The sequence below is a fragment of the Myxine glutinosa genome, chromosome 2, assembly GCF_964187855.1.
Source record: "Myxine glutinosa chromosome 2, kmMyxGlut1.1, whole genome shotgun sequence".
NCBI lineage: Eukaryota > Metazoa > Chordata > Myxini > Myxiniformes > Myxinidae > Myxine > Myxine glutinosa.
The window spans coordinates 112,655,407-112,669,156 of record NC_136262.1 but is presented as its reverse complement, the minus strand read 5'-3'; positions in this window follow the sequence as shown (position 1 = coordinate 112,669,156).

Here is a 13,750-nt window from a genome sequence, read left to right as displayed (position 1 = left end):
ATTCTGACACCATGTATGTATGTATGTATGTATGTATGTATGTATGTATGTATGCAGTGCCGGATTAACCATTAGGCAGACAAGGCATGTGCCTTAGGGCCAGCCAAAAATTCGGGCCACAAAAATGGACAAGCAGTTTTCATCAATTTTTATTATTTTAAACAAATTGTTTCTAATTTCTGTCCCTGCCAGGATAATATATGTATCTCAATTTTCGCAAATATTTTCAAGGTGCGCTACATCACTGTATAGTGATTAATGTGGTTTGTATTTTATAATAAAAGTGCTGCTGCACACCACTGGAGTTCATGCAGCCTTTCCAAACACTGCAGTGGCTCTCCGAATATACTTAGCACTGATGGCCACCAATTGCTCAGGAGAACGCTCATTTTCGCAGCTAAAGAGAACCAAAGATGTGAAGCGTTCTGCCATGCAGCAACAGCGTCTTGGTGCGTTGGCCCTTTTGTGCATTGAAAGTGATTTGCTCCGAGAACTGGACTTCAGTTCCGTAATTGAAGAGTTTGCAGTTGTAAACGCACGCAAGGTTACAATCTAAGGTCTAGTAAACTGTAAAGCAAAGTGCCAAATCTGTGCGTGTTTCGTCATGCATATATTCATACACTGCAAATTGTATAGACTAAGCTAGTTTGAAAGTAGTTTCTTTTCACATTAAATATTTGTCTTTTTTTGTATTAAATATTTTGTTCATGAATCAGTTCATCTTTTGTCTGAGGTCCATTTCCATGAGCCCGAGATCTAATTTAAATTGTTCAGGCCATTCTCTAAAATTTCAAAATGTGCCTTAGGGCCAGCCGAGGCTTAATCCGGCACTGTATGTATGTACAGTCACATGAAAAAGTAAGTACACCCCATGTAAAGTTTTGACTTTTTCAACAATATTGATAGATAAAGGTGATATAATATAACAAATATCATGAAACATTTACATTTTGTAGTCCATTGTATAATTTAAATAAACATGAATGCAAATTTCGCATGTGGAAAAAGTAAGTGCACCCTTGGCTCTTATGGGTGGTATTGCCCCCTTTGGCAGAAACAACCTCAAGTAGGCGTTTCTTATAACTGTCTACCAGTCTCTGACATCGACTGGGAGAAATTTTTGCCCACTCCATGCAGAAATCTTTCAGCTGTGCGATGTTTGAGGGGTTTCTTGCATGCACAGCTCATTTCAAATCCCCCCACAACATCTCGATGGGATTTAGATCCGGGCTTTGACTTGGCCATTCCAGAACCCTCCATTTCTTTCTTTTCAGCCATTCCTTGGTGGATTTACTGGTATGTTTAGGGTCATTGTCATGTTGCAAGGTCCACCTTCGGTTGAGCTTCAACTTTCCGACAGATGGCCTCACATTATCCTCAAGCACCCTCTGGTACAATGAAGAATTCATAGTGGATTCTATGATGGTGAGCTGCCCAGGCCCTGATGCAGCAAAGCTGCCCCAAACCATAATATTTCCACCACCGTGCTTTACAGTTGGTATCAGGTTCTTGTGGTCAAATGCTGTCTTTGGTTTTCGCCAAACATGTCTTCTGGTACTGTGGCCAAATAGCTCTACCTTTGACTCATCTGCCCAGAGCACATTGTTCCAGAAGTGCTGGTCTTTGCCTAGGTGTTCATTGGCAAACTTTAGTCTTGCCCTGATGTTCTTTCTGGACAGCAAATGTCCTCCTGGCACACCTCCCATGCAGATCAAATTGGTGCAGCCTCTTTCTAATGGTAGACGCATGCACTTTGACATCAACAGTGGCAAGAGCTACCTGTAGGTCCCGTGATGACATTCTGGGGTTCTTAGAGACTTCGTTCAGCATCTTGCGGTCTGCTCTCGGGCTGAACTTGCTGGGGCGGCCTGGCCTGAACAAGTTGGCAGTTGTTTGGAATCTTCTCCACTTGTAGATGATCTTCCGGACAGTCGAATGATTGATTTCAAATTGCTTGGAGATCTTGTTAAATCCCTTCCCAGACTCGTAGGCATCTCTAACCTTCTTTCTGAAGGCCTCAGAGAGCTCTTTTGATCTCGGCATGGTGACGCTGCACACTTCAACAAAGAGCAAAGCAAACAATGTCTGAGGTTTAAATAAGACAGGTTCCTCCAAGATCCTCTGTAACGATGTTCTAATCATTTGCACCTGAGCTGGTGCACCTGATTCTAATTTTAGGTATTTGAAGTAGTGATAAATGTAGGGGTGTATTTACTTTTTCCACATGTGAAATTTGCATTTATGTTTATTTAAATTATACAATGGACTGCAAAATGTAAATGTTTCCTGATATTTGTTATATTATATCACCTTTATCTATCAATATTGTTGAAATAAAGATCAAATAGCTGTATGTTGAAATATGTTGAAAAAGTCTAAACTTTACATGGGGTGTACTTACTTTTTCACGTGACTGTGTATGTATGTATATATATATTGTCACATCAGAGGGTCCGTTAACCCAGACTACTCTGGGGTGGAGGTCTATGGTTGTCTGTGGATCCCGAAATGGCATTTAGAATATATAGTGCGGGAGCCCAGAAACATTTGTTTCACATCTCGAGTACAAAAGGTTTGAGGCCTGGAATATATGCATCTATGATAGGAGACCCCAAAAAGGCAATTCTTAAGTTCTGCAATTCTGCACAGCAAACAGGGGGCGCCACCAAAGACCCCTAAATGTGACTCTTAATTCACAATTTGAGTACATCTTTCAAACTTGTCTTAAAATGTTCTCTATAGGAGTGGAAATCAGAATTCCCAATTCTTAAGTTTTCAATTTGTGTATTAGGTCGCTTAAGAACGACCTAATTAATGCTAATTAACGCTAATTAGCATTTTTAATTCACAATTTGAGTACATCCATGAAACATATGGCAATGTATTCCTTAGGTCATCCTAAATCAAGATCAGTCATTCTTAAGTATCCATTTCATGTATTAACCCACTTAAGAATGCACACTGACAAAAAGGAGAAACATAGATTGTATACAAACACAATGTTTTATTTTTTTATAAACTACACAAAAATGTACTTAGTATGCATGAATTATGCTTCAAAATCAGATCATAGTAAGTCATGTAGTAAATTGGCGTCCTGGTTCTACCGCCCATCAACAATTAAATCTCAAATCTCGGAACAAAAAACAATTTTTAATGTTAATTTTATAAAAATTAATACCTAATGTCTAACTTTTACTCTATTAGCGATATTGCTGTTTTATCTCTGACTATCGCTTATAAACTATTTAACATGTTTAAGCTAATTACCCTGAACTAAAAACAAATTTTAATGTATGTAAAAACTCAACTAACTATATCAACGAAAAATTATTGAATTTATCTCAAACATCAACATGATTGTATATATGTTGTTTTATCCAACATTCCTAACATTATTTTGCTTAAAATTTCAAAAACATTACAAATTCCCTGTCAGGATGCTTTGGATATGTACCGTACTGAATATAATCGTATGAACAGGTTTGGTCGATTGTAAACCTACACATCACCATCATCACCATCTCCTTCAACGTCCTCTTCATCAGAAGATGACTGCGCTAGGACCTCATCATCGTCAGCATCAGCTAATTCTTCATCATCTGGAACGAGCGTCTCCGGAAGTTGGTCTCCCTCAAACCAGATGGGTTTATATTGATCTCCCACTAGTTCCCATCCGTCATCCTCTGATGGGTGTTGCTGGATGATTGGCTGGTCAGCATTGGCCCACATTCTTGAAACAAGCGATACACGCTTTATGTGGGCAGCAACCTCTCTTTCGCATGGAGGAATACTACTGGCATCAGCTCCCTTCAGCTTTTCAAGTGGGTTCTTTCCTCTTAACTTGGGCTTGTAAATTCTTTCAAAGGTCTTGAACCTGTAGGCGTTTAACGTTTCCTTCGACTTCTCTTTGGCTCCATACATTATAGCAGTGAATTTCAAGAGTGTGTCCTTGCATTTCTCGCTTGGCAGTCCATCTGTTGACAAAGCTTTGAAAGCTTGCTGTACATCCGGCATCTTTTCCAGCTTATTAAAGGGCTGAACCTTGCCCTTTCTTACAAATGCTGCGGTGTAATCCGAGCCGGTAAAGGCATGGAAGGCAGGGAGGGAACTGCACAGTTGTGGTCCCAGTGACTTGGATATCGCTGTTAGGTCAATGAGCCTCCGATTACGCTTGGATGTAGTACCGACATCCATCCAGATGTGGCTGCTGAATTTCTCACAATGATAGAGCAGAATAATATATGCTTCATACGCGGCTGTGCATGCTTTGAAGACGTCCGAGTCTAGAGCAGACTGAAGCTGCTCCCACGTGGTCAGTTGAATGCTGCTTATCAATGCTTCTGTTTCTTCTCTGTGTGGGTAAGAGTCTAAGAAGGATGAGAAGTGTAGCATCTCAAGAGCAAGGGCTAGTATGGGGTGCAATCTCTTGCACCTGTTGAAATGTTTCCCCGTCAAAAATCCGTTTAAGGATCCGGTTGCAAGTACCTCAGATTCAGTCAGCATTTCTGGTCCTCCAGAGTTGGACAGGAGTTTCCCAATAGCCTTGAAGAAAGCCATTTCGATGTGGAATGGGCCTAACATTATGAAAATGTTATCAAATTTCGGTTTCTCAGTCACTTGTATTTGAAGTGCCGGCTTGGCTGCGCCCAGATCATAACTGACTATTCCGTATTTCTGTCCCGTCTCATTAGCACACCTCTGCGTGATGAGGAGAGTCTCCTGCACGACCTCTAGGCTGGTGATAGGCTGGCGTAAGTTTGGCATATATAGAACCTCTTGTTTTGGAAGGTGGTCACTGCAAATGCTTGCATTAAACCCAACCCACATAATAGGCAATACATCATTGCCAATGGCATGGCTCATCATCCACACGAGGTCCAGGTGGCGAGCCTTGTTGCTAACATCTGGAAGGCTGTAGACTGCAGTGTTTTTGTAACTGAACTTCGTCATCTTTGGTATCTTCCTATATGGCTGGAGTGCAGTATCTGTACTCTCAAGGGTTCTCTTCCTTTTGCCTGTCTTTACTTGCCGAGCACTAGTTGAGGTTGAAACTGCCATGACAGCAGATGCTTCACGTTCTTCATCAGGTGCTGGCACATTTTGGTACAGAATACCCATGGTATCGTGCAGCGAATTGGCTCCAGACATGGTTTGAGTCATCTCATCGAAATTGTCGAAGGCTAATCCGACTGGTTTACCTACGACTGTTCCTTTTGGACAAGCAAGCTTCTGTTCTTGAATGGATTCAGCTGTGGCAGTTTCAACTTCTTCCAATGTGTTGTAGCTTAAACAGTGACCAAACCTGTTCAGGACTTGAACCATTTTTTTACTGCCAGTGACCGACTTAACACTCATACCAAGAGCTACATGTTTTGCAGGTTTTGCGCGACCCCGTTGTACAATGAACAAGGCATCCTGACTCGACGAATTTGCGCGGCGCTTTACTGACTCTGTATATCGCTCTGGTTTTAGCCCTCCGTACAAAATATTGAAAAAATCTACTACAAGTTTTGGGGGTGACGAGTCCCCGTTTCTTAAATCCTCCAATGTCGGACATTCAGGAAGGTCGACCTTTTCAACCTTGAGCAACTGGTTGCGCAAAAGCAATGCTGCTTTGGCGATTGTTCTCTCATCAGTAGATGTGTAATCATATACAACACGAATTGCATCATCTGCGGTTTCTGCATTATATAAGATGTTTCCAAGCCTTTTCCCAAGTGAACTCTGTATCTTTATGCGCGCTTTGAAGTGACTCATCAATGTCCTAGAGAGGCTGAAGGCGCTTCCCCTGGGCGTTTCTGCGGATGCCGAACAAATATCAAGATAACGTTCATATACAGAATTAAGAAGTTCAGGTCTGTTGTCTATTATTACAGATTGCTCAATGTATGCAAAAATGTCCAACACACTGGTCTCAGAAGGCGTTTTTGTTTCACGTGTGTCCTTTTGGGAAACTCGATTGGCTGACAACAAATACGCACTTTTACATGAATGATGGTAGTGGGCCTCCTTGGCAATTAAATCCGTATCAACTACTTTTGGAATAACCTTACTGTCATTTAATGTCTTTGCTGCATTTTGGATCGATACACCGGCTTCAATGGTTTCACATCTTCCCAACAGTTCGACGCTTCCACCTTTGAGTCGTTTTATCTTTTTCTCACAGAATAGACAAACAGGTGGCAAAATCCCGGCAGATGATGTAGAAGGTGCCGACTCCTTGGATGGACGTAAATGTGGGGCATTGCTACGGTGAACATCACTGGCGGCTTTAACAGGCGGCGTTTGGGATGAGATGGCGGTAAAGTTCTTGTAACAAGAAACATGGTAACCATCCATTTCAGCAGGAGACGTAGGCAATCTCTGAACTACACCACAATAGACAGAGTCCTGGAAATGTTGCTTTTGCCGTCTATTAGCTGCTGCTGTTTCTACTGCTTCCCATTGCGTATCCTTGAAAGGTAGAACGTCTGGACGAGCTTTCTTGTCTGCACTGCGTTGGATGTGAAGAATACATCTGCGTTCCAATGATGAAACAGTAGGCTGGACAGTAGGCTGGACAGTAGGCGTAGTATTGGTGGCCGATTCCATGGTTGCATGTTTCAAATCATTGTCTGAAAAATAAAATCACAGCGGGTGGTCAGTGAGCATGGCGAGTCAGTCAGTTTTGGTCAGTGAAATCCAAAAGAAGTTATTTCAAATTTTGAGGCAATAAGTCATTATTTTCTACTCAGCTGTGGTTCGAACCTGAAATCGGTATGCATACAGAACTTTGGATACCCTCATCTGCCTGGACATTTCCTGCGCGCCACCTAGGCCTAGGGCTACATAATTCTGTATCGGCCCCGAATGCTTATTAGGCCTACAGCATAGTATTGTTTGTTGGGTTAGGGTTAGGGTTGGGTTAGGGTTAGGGTTAGGGTTGGGTTAGGGTTAGGGTTACCATGTTTCTTGTTACAAGAACTTTACCGCCATCTCATCCCAAACGCCACCTGTTAAAGCCGCCAGTGATGTTCACCATAGCAATGCCCCACATTTATGTCCATCCAAGGAGTCGTCACCTTCTACAACCTCTGCCGGGGTTTTGCCACCTAACCCCAAACCCTAACCCTATTTGTTGACTTACCTAAGCAGTGATCTAGGCATTGCAGGCAACATCAGACATTCTGCAGCCGATTCAGAGAATCTATGGAGGGAAAGAGCAGGAGATTCCCCATGATTAGGTCCTATGATAAACCGACAACTCCCTCTACAGGGTGTCCCAGAAAGTTCGTCCCTCAAGATAGTGTCACAAACCTGGATTGATAATGTGTTAATATTTCCCTTTAAGTCACTGGTTATTATTCCCCAAACAATGTTGTATATTGGTCCCAGTTATTCACTGCAGGACAGTCATTTCTGTAGAGAGGCACTTCCTGTTTAGGGTGTAATTGGCTCAAGTTAGGGAAGAAGCCTCCCCATTGGCTGGGAGGCCAAAACTCCTTCCTTAACCAAAACTGAACACCCTCGATCCGGCCAGCCAGACAGGTGTGTGCATGCTCAGCACTGGTGTGGGTGTCTACTTGGGGCCTGCCCTCAGGTCAGCACTCCAGCCCCTCCCTTGCATATAAGGGAGGGCCAGCCAGGGAGTGGAGGGGGGATAGCAGCCAGTGACAACCCAAATTCCGTTACAATACTGACTGCATTCTTAAGTGGGTTGATGCATGAAATGGACACATAAGAATTGCTGTTCTTGATTCACGATGATCTACTGAACAGTTTGGGACCAATTTGAAAGATGTACTCAAATTGTGAATTAACACTCACCTTGCCAGGGACGGGGTCAATGAGTACATTTTGCGTTCTTAAGTGGGTTAATACATGAAATGGATACTTAAGAATGACTGATCTTGATTTAGGATGACCTAAGGAATACATTGCCATATGTTTCATGGATGTACTCAAATTGTGAATTAAAAATGCTAATTAGCGTTAATTAGCATTAATTAGGTCGTTCTTAAGCGACCTAATACACAAATTGAAAACTTAAGAATTGGGAATTCTGATTTCCACTCCTATAGAGAACATTTTAAGACAAGTTTGAAAGATGTACTCAAATTGTGAATTAAGAGTCACATTTAGGGGTCTTTGGTGGCGCCCCCTGGTTGCTGTGCAGAATTGCAGAACTTAAGAATTGCCTTTTTGGGGTCTCCTATCATAGATGCATATATTCCAGGCCTCAAACCTTTTGTACTCGAGATGTGAAACAAATGTTTCTGGGCTCCCGCACTATAGTACAGCACTGTGTTAACTTAATCGATTACCCAAGAATCACCCAAACTTGGCCAAAACTGATTGTGTTTGTGCAAGAGGCAGGAAAATGGGAAAACTTGCCTTTGAAATTAAAATTATTTATGTAAGGGGGGGGGAGAGACTACATGCTAATCTTATAAATAATTTCAAGTTATAACCTTGCTTTTTTATCCGAGTGAAGGACATATTCCTTTCTACAATGGTTGTCTTTTTACTTCTTGTTAGCATATACGACACACACGAATGCACGGATCAGCCGACACTGGAGGCATTGAATTTCCAAGGGAGGAGGGGAAATGGATTTTACTCAGGGATCAGTAGTAACAATTGTCACGGTGTACCTCCGAGCCCCGAAAGGAGTCGCGGCAGAAAGATGTGTTATTCTGTGTGTCAATGACCAATGGTGAAACCACACCAATTGTTACCAACAAACAAGTATTGTATTGAGGTCACAAGAATAATAGCACAAGAACAATATAAATCAATTGTACAACAAGTATTTTATCATTCCAATGATGGTACCATCAGTTTCTTACAACATAACTCACTGTGCTCCAAGTGAGCGAAAAGCACATTCCCAATGTTTGTCCCTGCACCAAGCCAAAGTCGATCCACGCTCCGGTGATCGCAAGAAAAATGTCGTATCGAGACCAGAATCCAGGTCGGCTGACAGTCACGCTGCCAAAGAGGTGCAAAGGTGCCCTCAAAAGGCGATTAGGAAATCACACCTTCAGGTATGAACGTTCAACGGCTCCCAAACGGAGAACCACAAATTCCCAATCAAAATCCACGTTACACACAAACCAGGCTAACGGCTGGGTGCGGTGAAAAGGCTGAAGCGATGCGAAAAGGCGGGAGCGAGGCAAAATGGCCGACGGGCCCGTACTGGAGGCGTATCTGCACTCCAACGATTCTCTTCGGAATCGACCGCAAAACCCAACACGCAGGTTTATCTGTGACAGCGATATCAACTCTGTCGCAGGAATCCCTTTCCTGGGAAAACCAAAGTTCGCTCGTGACCCACGTTCGCCAGCGTCTCCTCGAGACCTCAAAGCAGCTCGGCTTTTCTTCCCGACTTCTCTTCCTCCTTCTTCTCCCGGTTTTCTCTCGATCTGGTTTCCGATTTCTTTTAAAACACTATTTTTTTTACCTTTTGCAAACAGTTATCTCCATTTCACTTAAACGATAACAATAATAGTACATGGAACCAAAAATGCTTGCAGTGGATGAAAACCACAACGACGGAAGTGACAAATCCGTAACACTCCCCACCCTCAAGAAAAAGTTGGAACATCGTGAAAACTTTCTATTCATGCAAAAACCATTTTAACAAACAAAAGTAAAACTCACACCCAAATGATCAATTCATGTGAGCAACAATAATTAATATTCCCCAGAATAAAGCAACAAAACTTCCAAACAACCTACAGGAATTTTCAAAGTTGGTTCACTCTGGATAAAGCATCAGCAACGACATTGTCCCTGCCCTTTACATGCTCAATTTCCAAGTTGAACTCCTGCAAAGCCAAACTCTATCTCATCAACCTCTGATATTTATTTTTCATTTTTTGAATGAAGGTTAAGGGGTTGTGATCAGTGAAGAGTTTTAACTCTGGATTCTCACGCACCTCGACTACAGGTGAGACAGGAACCATTTTTTTCACAGGCTTCCTCTCATAATATTTCTTCAGTCGGTTGGCATGACACAGCTGCCGCTTTTTCCGTCGGTCGGGAGTTGTCACCACGTAATCTGTTTCATTAACCCTCCTTTTGATTGCATAGGGACCAAAATATCTAGCCTGTAGTGGCTGACCTGGAACAGAAAGCAACACTAACACTCGGTCCTCCGGACTGAAATTTCTTATTTGAGATTTCTTGTCATGTCTCACTTTCATTTTATCCTGTGTCTCTTTCAAGTTTCTTCTCGCAACTTCACAAGCCTTTGCCAATCTGTGCCTAACCGTTGACACATACTCTACCACTGTTGACTGCGACTCCTGTAGCCACTGTTCTTTCACTAATTTCAATGGTCCTCGAACTGCGTGTACAAACACGAGTTCAAAAGGACTGAATCCCAATGACCCCTGAACAGATTCCCTCGTAGCAAACAACAATAAGGGTATTCCCTCATCCCAATCCTTGTCACATTCAAAACAGTGCGTTCTGATCATATTCTTCAATGTCTGGTGAAACCTTTCCAAGGCCCCTTGGTTCTTGGGATGGTAAGTACTTGATCTTTCTTGTTCCACTCCCAACAGGTGTAGCACTTGCTGAAAAAGCGTTGACATGAAATTGGAACCCTGATCAGACTGGATGACCTCAGGTAGGCCAACCAAAGTTAAAAATTTAATCAAGGCCTTCGCAATAACTGCCGCAGTAATTTTCCTAAGAGGCACTGCTTCTGGGAACCTCGTGGAAGCACACATGATGGTCAGCAAATACTGATGTCCAGCCTTAGTTTTAGGCAAAGGGCCTACACAGTCAATAATGACTTGGCTGAATGGCTCTTCAAAAGCTGGAATTGGTTTTAAAGGTGCAGATGGGACTTTCTGATTAGGTTTTCCCACCATCTGGCAAGAATGGCAAGATTTACAGAACTCAGCGACATCACGTCGCAATCCTGGCCAGAAAAAATGTACCAAAATTCTGTCACATGTCTTGTTCACTCCAAGGTGCCCGGCCAAAGGTGTCTCATGCGCCAAACTCAATATCTCCTTCCGGTACGGTGGTGGCACCACAATTTGGTAATGGACTTTCCACTCATCGTTTACTGGCACTTCTGGTGGTCTCCATTTTCTCATGAGTATTTCCCCTTTCATGAAGTAACCAACAGGTATCTTCATAGCCTCTTCCTCTGTAATGGCTTTATCAATCAAACTCCGGAGCTCCGAATCTCCGTGTTGTTCTTCAACAAGTCTCTTTCGGACCAGCACTGTTTGTTCAGCCTCGTTCCCAGATGTCTCCGACGGACACTCCATTTCATCTTTTGATCCAGATGCCACCTTTTCCTTCGGTTCCTTGATGTCACTGTCTTTCCTATTATCTCTTCCAGACTTTTCCTCCAATACCTCGAAGGAACCCAAATCCACATTGCCTTCCTTCTCTTCAGAGCGCTTCCTACCCATAGCACGAGTCACTGCACAGGATGGAAAGATACCCGGAATCTCCTGCTCTAACTGTGCTGTTATTTTCCATACTGGGCTTTTCAACCAACATCGGGCTACCAGAAACTCGACCACCGGCCAAAATCATTCCCGATAATGAAAGAGATTCCCTCCACAGGAAGAGTGGCTTGTAACCCCACAGTGACCGGTCCTGACACCAAATCAGACTTTAAATGGATGACATGAAGAGGAGCTTTAACATAGCCACCAACCCCCTGTAAAAGAACACTAACACCAGTTGCCGTCTTCTCTGATGAGGGCAAAATGCCCTCAAGCATCAAAGATTGATGTGCTCCTGTGTCCCTCAATACCCTAACAGGTCTCTGGTGCGTTAAGTCTCCATCCAGTGACACAAACCCCTCGGAAATAAAAGGTTTGTAACCCTCTTGGACAAGGTCGTTCTGTGATGCCGTAACTTTGGCATGGGAACATTCACAAGGCACTGTCCTCCAAGAACGATTTCTCGCATTGGCCAAAGCATTCGGAGTTGCACTAGTCTGACTCCGCTCTTGATTTTTCCTTTTCAGGGCGTAACATTGGGACATCAAATGCCCAGGTCTCTTGCAAAAAGCGCAAGTAGGCCCGGAGGAAAAACTCGTGGTCTGCCTTGAGCCCCCCAGAAGATAGGTATGTCTTGGAACTTCAGTCTTCTGATCCCTAAAAGTCGCGGTATCAGATTTTTCCCCATAGTCCTCTCTAGGCCGCTTCCATGAAAATTTGTTCTTCGAACCTGATTTTCCGTAACTTCCCTGGCTAACTCGAGGTGGGAGGTTAGGTTTGTGGAACCCCATCCTGTGTGTCAAGGCATAGTCATCTGCCACTGTTGCTGCCTCATACAACTCGGGTACTTTTTTTTATCCAGATGTACTTTAATGTCCACGTGGACACATTGTTTGAATTCCTCCACCAATATCAATTGTCGTAAAAGGTTGAAGTCTTTCCCAATCTCCTTCGAGTCACACCACCTATCAAACATAGTTTCCTTCATTCTGGCAAACTCCACATGGGTCTCACTCTCCCTCTTCCTGGCATTCCTGAATTTTTGTCGGTAAGCTTCAGGGACCAATTCATAGGCTTTGAGAATGGCTTTCTTCACTATCTAATAATCTGCACATTGGTCAATCGGTAAAGCCGAAAATATATCTTGAGCTTTACCCACCAGAACACTTTGCACTAACATAGTCCAGGACCCCACAGGCCATTTTAACATTTGAGCCACCTTCTCAAAGTGTAAAAAAAAAACTTGGCTACCTCCTTTTCATTGAAGGGTGGAACCAACCTCACATGCCTACCAACATCCCAAGAGTTCTGACTGGTTGTCGAACTAGCCGGCATGGATACTACTTCTCCCCGTTCCCCCAGTAATTCCAGCTCCTTGAGTTTAAGTTCCTTCTGATAATCCATGTCCCGTTCCTTTAACTCAATTTCGGCTCTCCTTTCCTCTGCTCTTTCCTCTGCTCTTCTTTCCTCGAGTTCTCGTTCCTGTTCTGTTCTTTCCTTTTCAGCTCTCCTTTCCTCTGCTCTTTCCTCGGCTCTTCTCTCCTCGAGTTCTCGTTCCCGTTCTGCTCTTTCCTTTTCCGCTTTCCATTCCAACTCTTTTAACCTTTCCTGGCTCTGCAGTTGCATCTCCATTTTCCGGAGCTCCACATTTCCTTTTTCCTCTGGTAACCAATCCAAGGCTACCTCTTCCCATGTTGCTTGTCCCACTAGAGATTCTACCACCAATGTCTGAATCTCTGCTTTCTTCATACTAACTCGGACCTCCAAGTTACAATATTTGGCCAATTTATATGAGTTCCGATCTTTTTAACACCTGGAACTGTGCCTCATTAGGGGACGCCGCAAACTTTTCTGCGTCAAACACCATGGTGACTTAGTTAGCACCTGTTAACCTTCACACAAAAAAATTCCAATTTTTGAAAAATTTGGGAATGTTAGAAAATTCCAAATTTGGGAATGTTAGGGAATTCTATCCCGGACAAGGCCCCCAATTTCAGTTACGTGCTCCTCCTCAAACCCCGGTCAGGGTGTACCTCCGAGCCCCGAAAGGAGTCACTGCAGAAAGATGTGTTATTCTGTGTGTCTATGACCAATGGTGAAACCACACCAATTGTTACCAACAAACAAGTATTGTATTAAGGTCACACAAGAATAACAGCACAAGAACAATATTAATCAATTGTACAACAAGTATTATATCATTCCTATGATGGTACCATCAGTTTCTTACAACATAACTCACTGTGCTCCAAGTGAGTGAAAATAACATTGCCAAAGTCGATCCACGCTCC